We start from the raw sequence: 9,445 nt of genomic DNA on the forward strand, positions 1-9,445 counted from the left end.
GTAGGATCTAACATGTATCCTAACCCGTGTTCGGTCGGGTTCGGTTCGGCTGGCCCTCCAACATCTCTCTAGGCATCTTTTCCGACGTTTCATCTCTCTCAGCTCCCCGGTAAACCAGGGAGCCAATCGAGATCTACGTCGGGTCAGAGGCCGCAAAGGCACGACTCGGTCCAATGCTGCGGCGGCAGTTGTCTCCCAATGGGCCACACCCAGCCAATGGGCCACACCCAGCCAATGGGCCACACCAACCCGGCACTCGACGATGCATAAGTGGGTTTTGGGTTGCAGTTTGGGCACTCGGTCTCTAAAAGGTTCGCCATCACTGGTATACACAGATTTCACAGCACTTGCGTGACTATGAAAACAATTACTGTCCCCCCAAAACGGGCCTGCTCACAGGCCAAGGCACTCAGGCAGTAGATGATACAACAGTGAAAAAACAATGAGGCCTACAAAGTGGCGTCTGCCACGTGGCCCTCGTAAGTAACCCCTTGTTTTAATAATGATGATGAAGTAAGGTTTTTTAATTTTTTTTTTAAATAGGTCAGCAAAATGGCGTCCGCCACGTGACCCTATATGCAATCCTCCCGCCGGCGCAGACGAAGAAGTAGGCAAGAATCGGCCTTCAAAATGGCGTCAGTCACGTGGGCCTGCAAGAAAGCGCCCTCGCAAACACCATGCGGTCAAAATGGCGGCCGCAAGAATGCAGCGTCGTCAAAAAATGAGCGAGGGAAAATTTGAAGCCCTACGGAATAGGTAGAGGCTTTGGATCAAACCAAAAAGAGGGAAAGAAACTTTTAAACTTCCCCCCCCCCCCCGTCCCCAAGCACTTGCGGTTGGAAGTGCAGCAGCCGCTGCGATCCTGGAGGGGGCTGGAGGCAGGGAATGCTCCCTCGCGATCTCGACGCGATGAAATGAGCTTCGGAGTCCCCCTGCTGAGCTGATCTCCGCTGCCCAGCTGAGCTATAGAAATGCGGAGATTTGCCGTTCGTCTCTCCTGCGAACGGAGCCTGCAGCCTCTCACCTTCTAGCCCCGAGGGGCAGCAGGGATACGAGGAGAGAATCCTTGTCTCTCCTCAAAAGGTCAAATTTGGAAAGTAATAGCCAATTGGAAGAAATAAATTTTTTGAAATTTAAATTAAAATTGTAGCCAATTGAAGTAAAAAACAATAGAATTAATCTGGCCTAGATAAGGAACCTTGAAAAACACGTCTGCTGAGCTCTGGACTAAGACAAAAAACTGGGGAAGACACACCCAGAGAGAGGCGTGGCAAAGTTTTTTTGTCTTAGTCTGAGCAGGAAGGCTGAAATAACCCAATCAGTGGACTCTACACCCATTCTGCTGGAGAAAAGAAGGGCACATGCAAGAACAGAAAGAATAAAGAGTGTGCTCATGTAGAGCTGGTCAGTGGAAAGGGGAAAGAAAAATAATGAAGAGACATATGAGGAAGGCATTAGGGAAACAACTCAAAAAAAGAGCAACAATGGCAGACCATAGAAACATAAAAAGGCTGCTGAATACAACTCTTGGATTTAAGAGCTTCTGGCTGCTCTTTACCAACCATACTATAGCTACAAAAAAAAAAGCAGCAGAAGAGACACATTCACTTAACTATTAATTACAGTTTAAATTAACATTCTTCAATTTACTATTTTCAATAGAGCCCATTTTAATATAACTTCTACCAGAAATGCTCCAAATAAAAATTACATAATATAGCAAAGTATATTATGTAATTTTATTATCTAATATTGTATATCATAATTTCATGATATATTAGAATATTGTTGCATGTGTTCTGTGTATACCTGCAGAAAACCATCAAATTTTTAGAGAACTCTAATTAGAGAACCTAATTACAGGTTCTACCTTGAGTGGTCTCAAAGGGTTCACCTTTCCTCTTCCTGTTGCGCTGGTCATTCTGTTTTTTTTCAGGAATCTTAAGGGGGAAGAGGGGGAAAAATCTCAAATGAATTTCTGCAAACATTGAAGGATTTAAGGTTGCAACTTTTTAAAAAATGATATATGGTTATCAGCAACTCCTCCACAGGTATTTTAACTTTCAAAACAGGTTACATTTCCCTTTTTGGCATTTTTAGATGCAATTGTGGAACACCATACTCAACAAATAACCAATTACTGGACAGTGTAAATTAATTATTTAGTTAAGCTGCTGCACCAGAACTGAGTTAAACATATTTATTTTTTTTTACTCCCAAAGATTAAGACATTTTTGGTCAAAGTTATCTGAAATACAGGTAGTCCTCAACTTATGACTGTTTAATGACAGTTCAAAATTACAATGGCCTTGGAAAAAGAGACTTATGATCCGTCCTCGAAGTTATGACCATCACACCACCTCACAGTCACATCATTGCAATTTGGGTGATTGGCAACTGGTTCCCATTTACAATACAGGTAGTCCCCAACTTACAACCACAATTAAACCCATAATTTCTGTTGCTAAGTGAAACATTTAAGTGAGTTTTGCCTCATTTTACGACCTTTCTTGCTACAATTGTTAAGTGAATCACTGCAGTTGTTAAGTTAGTAACACAGTTGTTAAGTGAATCTGGCTTCCCCACTGACTTTGCTTGTCAGAAGGTCGCAAAAGGGGATCACATGTCCCCAGGACACTGCAACTGTCACAAATATGAGTCAGTTGCCAAGCATCTGAATTTTTTCAATTTTTTATTAATTTTTCATGAAAACATGATACAAATATGATGCTTTTAATTAAAACAAAAAGAAAGACCTATTCAAATCATTCTCGGAAATGATCGGCGATCCCCCCTCTGTAACCACCCTCACTCCCCCACCCTACCTACTTTCCTCTTCCTTCCTTCCTTCCCTCGAACCCACAACCTCTCCTCCTTCCTCCTTTCCAACTATCCTACACATCCCATCCCCTTCTTTTTCCTCCTCCTCGGATGCAGTTTAGGGTACTGGCCGATCATCTCCTCTGTTTACATTATTTTTCTATAAAGAATAAATACACCAAATTTTATATAATTCTATCCCTTCATCCCTTTCCGCCCCCCCGGACTTCCCAGAACTAAATACAGGAGTAATCACGTACACAATCCAAATCTAACTAAAACAATCCAATTATAATACATACAAGTATTAATTTACTTTAACTCTAATAAACAATAACAAACTTAACTATAACATGCATATATAAGTTATGTAAAATATATAAACTTTAACTCAAATAATAATAATAAACAACAAAAATTATATACTACATATTTTAGCTCCAAAACTCAAAATATAATTATCCATCTTCCCCAAATCCAAATGTCTAAAAATTAAACTTTGCCATTTCTACAAAAATAAAAAGTAAAAATTAGCTACTAATCTTACTGCTATTAATCATCCAAGTATCTTAAACCCATTAAATACAATCTTTAACTACCTTTAAAACAGTATAAATCCTTTAAAATAATACAATTATATATCATTAATCAACTAAACTCTTTAAAATTTTCTTTCTTAATTCTAATAATATATACCCAAGAGATCAATCAAATATTTTAACTGAATCATAATCTCTAATTTTTTAAAATTCATACTTTCAGTCTAAAACAATATAATCCTTTAAAACAATAAAAAATTCTTCAAACATTAAAATATTCTTTCTTTTTACAATACTTTCTAGAGACCATTAATATTCCAAATCAAAAATTTTGAGAATAAAAAACTTTCAAAACATTCATATAAATTTATCCTCCTGGATCTCTTCACTCTGCAAGTCCAAAGTTTTAAAATATAAGACTTCAAAAGCATTCTTCTTTTTTGTAACAAATTCAAACCATTAGTATTGCAAATCCAAAGTCTTAGAGATATAAGCTTCAAAGACATTCCTTATTAGTATCCCAGCTCTTCCATTTTNCCCCCCCCCCCCCGGCTTTGAAACCTTTTATTACTCTTTCTCTTTTCTTCCTTGCTTCCATTCTTTCACATTGCTGATAACAAATCAACCTTCAGAATCGATGAATCTTCTGCCTTTTTCATTAACAATTTATAATGTGTCCGAAATTTCTGCAAGTAGTAAGCCTGTATGATTCCATTATAGCAAGATCTTCTGAAAGCACAAACAGCAACATCTCCAGCTGGTTTTCTCTGATGCACGACCCATAAATTAATTCTATAAGCTTCTTTCAAAATTTCATCAGGGAGGTACACCAGGACCATGACCAGATCTGTTACAGCTTCCTTTTCCAGCTTTTCATGCTTATCATTTTCCAGATCTCTACCATATAACATATCATTTTGGGTTATTTCCATAACATCTTCTTCAACATTTTCCACCCGTTGCTCTATATAATCTGGAACTATAAAACTCTGAAAAACAGATGCCACAGTTTCATATAATCCTTCCAATTTCTTAACCCAGAGATCTTCAGCTTCCACAATAAATTGCTTTGCTGCTTGCTTCAAAACATGCTGTAAGTCATTTATAATTAAAGATAAAGGCATTTTCAATAAGTTGAAAAGAAAAAAAAAGAAAAATTCTTTACAATACAACCATTCAGCCGCCAAAAAAAAAACCAGGAATTTTTCTTTCTTTCTTTCTTTCTCAGTTCCGCAGCCATTTTAAAGCCATTCTCCAAACTTCTTTAAAAATCACTTCAGTAATCCATAAGAGTAATAATATTCTTAAGTATCACCAACAAGTAGGCATTGCAAGTTCATTACAACTAAAACTTTCCAAAAGCCAAAGGAGCAGCAATGTATCTCTATCCAGTTAGTAACCAGAAGAAAGTGAAAGTAAAAAGCGAAAGTTTCTTATCTATTCCAAAGAAACGGCAGTTCCGCAGCCATCTTCCTCTCACTTTAAATCTCTACCAAATAAAGAAGATGCTAATATATTCTCAGAGTCAAAGTCACAAATAATCCGAAACCACTCCAAACCTCCTGTTTAGTTCCGTCTGCTTATAATTTGAATCCAAGTAGCTTTCAATAGCAGAAGTGGGAGCTGCATCTGGCTTTGCTCCAAATGGATAGGAGCGAAGGCATCCTGGAGCGCGGAGAAACGTCCAGACTTCGGGCGAGCTCTCACCCTTCAGCCGCGATCAGAAAAACCGGGGTGAAAGGGAGCTCTAGCCCTATCCGAACTAACTCACCCCCCCTCTTTGCCCGAGGGACGGGGTTCCGAGCCAAGAGACAGCTACTGAACGCTGTCTCTTCAGGCTTTGACGCGCTCCCAAGCGGGCGGCTAACAAAAGCCGCCATTCGGTGCAGCCTGTCACCACCGGAAGCCCCCAAGCATCTGAATTTTGATTGTGTGACCATGGGGGTGCTGCAACGGTCATAAGTGTGAAAAACGGTCATAAGTTACTTTTTTCAGTGCTGTTGTAACTTCAAATGGTCACTAAATGAACTGTTGTAAGTCAAGGACTACCTGTAGTTGCAGCATCTTGTGGTCACACGATCATGATTTGTGACATTCCAAGCCAGCTTCGGACAAGCAGTCAATTGGGTAAGCTGGATTCACTTAACAACTGTGTGGTTCACTTAATGACCACAGTGATTCTCTTAACAACCACAGTAAAAATGGTTGTAAAATTGGGTCTGGTCAAGTGATGACTTGCTTAATGACATCACTTAGTGAGTGAAGTTCTTGTCCCAATTGTGGTCATAAGTTGAGGACTAACTGTAGCAGGAAATTAAATTGCTCAAAAAGTTATTTATTTATACCTGATATAACAGAAACGTGTTAACTGTTTTGACATGGATGAAAACAACTGGAGTGTAACCCAAAGATGTTTTTTCACGAGGCAACTGGACTTTCTTGTTTTTCTTTGAAGACGTTTCACTTCTCATCCAAGAAGCTTCTTCAGAGCTGAAGAAGCTTCTTGGATGAGAAGCGAAACGTCTTCAAAGAAAAACAAGAAAGTCCAGTTGCCTCGTGAAAAAGCATCTTTGAGACAATTATGACCTGGATGACTGAGAATTTCCATAGACAACTGGAGTGTAATTTATCCATCTTGCTTAAAATTTTTGCTTCATTCTAATGTTTTCAGACAACATCAAAAGAAAAATTATCTTAATCAAGGAGAAAATTTAGCACATGCTAATTTTTTTTTCTCCTACCATTTGAACTGGCTGTAAACTACACTTGGGCCCCATCTCCCACCAGGAAATTCTTTTGTTTTCCACTTATCCTTTCCATATTTTTTCTATCTTGAACTATGTCAGATTGGATCAATCCTAAAGATGTGAAAGCCTAGGGGCAAAAACTATATTTTCTTATTTTTCCTAATCTCTCTAAAAAAACTGAAGAAAATGAACTATGAAATATTTCTTAATATTTCCTTTTTAAATGGTACAAAAGATAAAAATGTGAAATAAATTATATTAGCTGTAATTTATTGTAAGTTGTAAAATATACCAATTCAAGAAATAAGCTAAATGAAATAGAGAAGCCTGTCACAAAATGTTTAAATTTTAGCAAATTCATGTTTTTAGAAAGCTATATAAACAGAAACTGTTGATAGTGATACTATTATAAGACTTGTTTCTGCCCAAAATATTCCTAAAAATTAGCAGTTCCTTTATTCAGAATAGATAAATCTGTTTTAGTATAATATGGGTGGTATTAGTTTTTTTTATAATACAAGTTTTATTAGTTTTTCTTTTTACAACCAAATGCTTGAGAAACAACGTGGTGACAGGGTAATCAATTATGCCAAAACAAAATCATACATATGTAATTTAAATTAACTCATTAAAGACTCCCTCTCTGTTCCCTCAAATAATATATTGTATTCAAATTAATATGTTTTTCAATATAATTCAATCAATCCAAACAATCATCAATAACATTTCATTTATATAAATCAAAATCCTGTATTGAGCTTTACTGTTTACAGTTACCATATTCCCATTTGGCTTAGATAACCATATTATTAACACTTCAGGCGTCTTTCCTTTCCCTTTTCCTTAACATAATCAGTAACTCATTTATTAATATCATTTCTTCTTTTATCAAAAATCCCTCTTATTCCCCTTGCTTTACAAAATAGCTTTCCTTCCTAGAAAACAAAAATATTGCTCCAAACCATACATTTCTAAGCTATTTTAAATCTATAATCTATCAATCAATCAAAATCTATATAATACTTTTTTAACCCATTCAATAACATTTAAATCCAATCCAAATTATTGTTATATCCCCCATGCACATATTAGTACAAAAAGCAAACATCTTTTCGCTAACTTCACATTTAATTAGTCTTTCTTCAGTCATAATCTCTGGTATCTTATTTGCCAATCTTAAACTTTAAGTCAATCCGTGTCTAAAAAGCCTTTAACCCATTATATACCATTTTAGATCACACTCTTAAATCTTATTCTAGCTTTCTTTTTGTGCCAAGCCAGTTTCCATAACAAAGCCTCTATGTCAACGAATAAGTCTCTTTTTATTCCTTGTGGTAGCATTTGAATCAGGGAAGAGCGTCCCCTCTTCTGTTTTAGAGGCCTGAGTCCTTTGTAGGTAGTCCCTTGTTGTTTTAAAGATTCAAGCCTCGACATTTGACTCTGCTGAATAGGAGACTCACTCCTGACCAATTTTGTAGTTAATAGTTGGTTAACAACATTGTCATAGTTCTTAATCAATTGTAATTGCAAGTCCATTTCTGTTAATTTTGAAGGTATAGATGGTTTAATTACAATCATTTTTTGATCATCAAAAATCTCAAAAGGTTGTATATAAGATGAAATAGAATCCTCTTTAATGATGATTGTTTCCTCTTCTATTGTTTTTTGGTCTGTAGAATATTCAGATAAGATCTGAAACTCGGTTTGTAAGTTCAAGATAGAATTTCTGTTTATTATTTCTGTAGTACTCTCTCTTATTTGGCAACATATTTGCTCAGTAGCTTCATAGATTTTCTCCAGTATAAGTTTACAGTTGAAATGTAAATAAAATTTCTCCATTTTAATGGTAACTAGGACCAGACCTGTTATCTTTTAGTGGAGGCTATATTCAAAAACATTTAGCAAGTGTCCACCCCCACAAACCAACTGTTGTTTCTTTGTCTTTTCCTTTATGATAATCTGAAGGTCAAAGCCAAACTCATCACCAGACAGAAAACAAAGACAGTTACAGTTTTAAATTTCTCCACAAGGTGTCCTCAGTAGACTGTAAAATACTCTTTCCAGACACCAAAGATAACGTTGTCAAAGTCAGAAAAAGAAACAAAAACAAAAAGAAAGTAATATTTTTCGCATATATGCTGAGTCCAGTAATAAAGTTCAATAGTAAGAATCCTTTCAAGACCCAAAGTAAATGAAAGTCAAAGATAGTCAATTAGATTCAATTTTCATTCCATTTCACAGCTTTCCTTCCCTCACTAGCACACGCCGCTCTCTTAAAACAGGGAAATAGTTCCCAAAAAAATGCTTTTTGCAGGAAACCAAAAGGAAAAAAAGGACTAAGAGAGGAAAGAAAAAATCTCACCCGGATCAACCACGGTGGTTCTTTGCGCTTAGATGTTCTTCTGACTTCTGGTTACAGCAGCAAAGTGATTGGCCATTTTACTGACCGATCTTTCCTCCGTCGGCCCTAAGGAGCAATCTCGGACCGCGGAAGAAGCTGCCGCTCTCCCACGGTCGACGAGGACCTCAACGGTAGCCGCCCCTCCAGGGTGGCTTTTCGACCCGATTAAGGGTCTACCGGCAGAGGGAAATCAGCCGGCGAAAAGAGCAGTCTCTTCGCACGGCTGTAAACGCCGCGATCCGGAACTGGAAGTCTGGGTGGTATTAGTTTTATTGCCTTCCTACTTATTCTAACTTGGCAAAAATGAAAATATATTTGTAACTCCATTTGTTAAAAAAACTAAAAAGTGTCCTTATATACAAACAGTAAAATTTTAATTATTGTCTCAAAAAAATACGTTTTTGAGAAACCAAGTTTTGCGTAACACATTTTTTCAAATTAACAAATAACTATATAAAAGATATTAAAATAATAATGCATATACTTTAATTTTCTCCCAAATATTCCTTTTCTGCTGGGATCCTCCCTGCCCAGTCACAACTTGCCTTCCTTGTTTCAAAATCTTTGCAAGTTTTACAGCTCTATGAGGATTGTTTGGAAAATATCACTTTTAAGTTACCTCCAGCTCCTTGTCACTCAGAGAACCCACACTGCACAAACTCTGATTGGAAGATTCACTGTTCAAGGGACCCTAGTGTAAAGGAAAGAAAAGAGTATTATCAGAAGGAAATGTTGTCTTCTTTAAATCAGCTGCATATTTGTATTCATCTGAGCATAAAAGTTATTGATAATTAAAATATAAATTATGACAATACAGATTGTTACTTCTCCTTCTAGTACAGACATGTCAAACGTGCGACGTCACATGATGTTGCGCAACGTATCGGGACTGTTTTGCCATTGCCGGCAATGGGGTGGGCGCGGCTTCCGGTTCTAGT

The sequence above is a fragment of the Protobothrops mucrosquamatus genome, unplaced genomic scaffold (genome assembly GCF_001527695.2).
Source record: "Protobothrops mucrosquamatus isolate PMUCROS unplaced genomic scaffold, P.Mucros_1.0 scaffold2130, whole genome shotgun sequence".
Classification (NCBI taxonomy): Eukaryota; Metazoa; Chordata; class Lepidosauria; order Squamata; family Viperidae; genus Protobothrops; species Protobothrops mucrosquamatus.